This window comes from Lissotriton helveticus, chromosome 10 (assembly GCF_964261635.1).
Source record: "Lissotriton helveticus chromosome 10, aLisHel1.1, whole genome shotgun sequence".
NCBI lineage: Eukaryota > Metazoa > Chordata > Amphibia > Caudata > Salamandridae > Lissotriton > Lissotriton helveticus.
Genome location: NC_136071.1, coordinates 906,110,555 through 906,112,254, shown reverse-complemented (window position 1 = coordinate 906,112,254; position 1,700 = coordinate 906,110,555). Strand labels below are relative to the sequence as shown.

Sequence of the window (1,700 nt, the reverse complement as noted above, 5' to 3'; positions counted from 1 at the left end):
CATACTTCAAAGGAAAGTCTTTGTTGTCTACATGATCCTGCTTCAGACACGCTTAAGGGGGGGAAGGGGGAAGACAGCATTATGAGAGGCCAGACACAGCTCTATTCAGGTGTCAGTGACAACTCCACCCACCAGGGAAGCTCAGGAAAGCCCATCGGCCTGGTGATGGGCCATCATGATATGCAGGGCACACCTCAGCTCCCTTTGTGTTACTGTCTAGAGTGAATGCACAAACAACCCAGCTGTCAATCTAAACCATCTGTTATTTCCACAGGCAGGCAGGGGTTCAGGATGGTAAAGCAAGAAAATCCCCACTTTCTAAAAGTGGTATTTTCAAACACACAATTTAGAAATCACCTTCACTAAAATATGTGTTTTAAATTCTGAGCTCAGAGAGCCCAATCTCCAAATCTCTAGCTTTTCCCAATTGAAAGTTACACTTGTATAATGTTACAAGGCAGGTCCAAAGATAACTATCCGAGAGTTTGTCCTTGCAATAGTGAAAAACAAAATTGCCACTATTTCATTATCAGGGCATGTCAAACACACCCGTACATGACTGACTTTTCACATACACTACACCCGGCCCATAGGGGTACCGTGAGCCTACCTTAGGGATGCCTTACATGTAACAAAGGGGAAGATTTGAGCCTGGCAGGTTGGTTGGCTTGCCAAGTTAGCACTGCAATGGCAGGCCTGAGACAAGTTTACAGGGCTACTTATGTGGGTGGCACAACTAGTGCTGCAGGCCTACTAGTGGCATTTGATTAACAGGCCCTGGGCACACACAGTGCACTTTACCAGGGACTTACCAGTAAATCAAAAATGCCAATCATGGCTAACCAATCATGATCGCAATTTACACAGGGAGCAGTTGCACTTTAGCACTGATCAGCAGTGGTAAAGTGCTTAGAGTACAAAAAACAGCTAAAATGAAGTCCAGCACACAATCAGAAATACAGGAGGTAGAGGCAAAAAGACAAGGAAAACCACGTGAAGGATACCAGGTCAAACATTGAGTTTGGGGGCATTCCTGTGTATTTTCACATGCAATCGTGTGGGAGTGGTATGTTCATTTATTAAACTGATAAGAACAGATACTACACTTGATCTTAGCCAAAAGGCCGAGAAGCGATTGGTATGTTCATTTATGCATGCTCTCTTGCAGGTAGTTTCCAAACCTAGAAACACAAACAAATGTTCTTTTTTCAGAGACACTACTAACTGGGTTTCTAGGCTATTGCTATGAATGGCCCAGGCATATCCCCATATTAGTGGAGGTATAGCCGAATGTGGGATTTTCACTTTGTAAAAACTCAAATGTACACTTGTAAAAGCACTTTAGTGTTAAAATTCATTTCTAATCTTCACCTATAATTATAACTTATACTATTAAGTGGCATTTGTCGCATAATGTGTATCAGTGAGATGGGTTTGGTTGCAAATGGTATACCAACCATGGGATCTGGTGTAATTCTTGATCTCTATTCAATATGCTTTTGTTGTTTTCCCTTCTCCCCTCAAGTCTGAGTCACAGTCACCCTCAAAGCCCACAATCTGAGAGGGTATGCTACATATATAACTTTGGAAGTCATTTGAGTCACTGTCAGACTCTTTGTCTGCACGTCTTGCACTCATTCTGATCGCTTCTTTTCTTTAATTTGTAAACACGGACATGTTTTAAGTGATAGTGTTTCCCC

At 42.4% G+C, this 1,700-nt stretch overlaps 1 pseudogene; it reads right to left on the bottom strand.

The window, feature by feature from the left end:
• Window positions 1-960: 960 nt before the first annotated feature.
• On the bottom strand, window positions 961-1,136 carry LOC144786297 (U2 spliceosomal RNA; annotated as a pseudogene).
• Window positions 1,137-1,700: the final 564 nt, after the last annotated feature.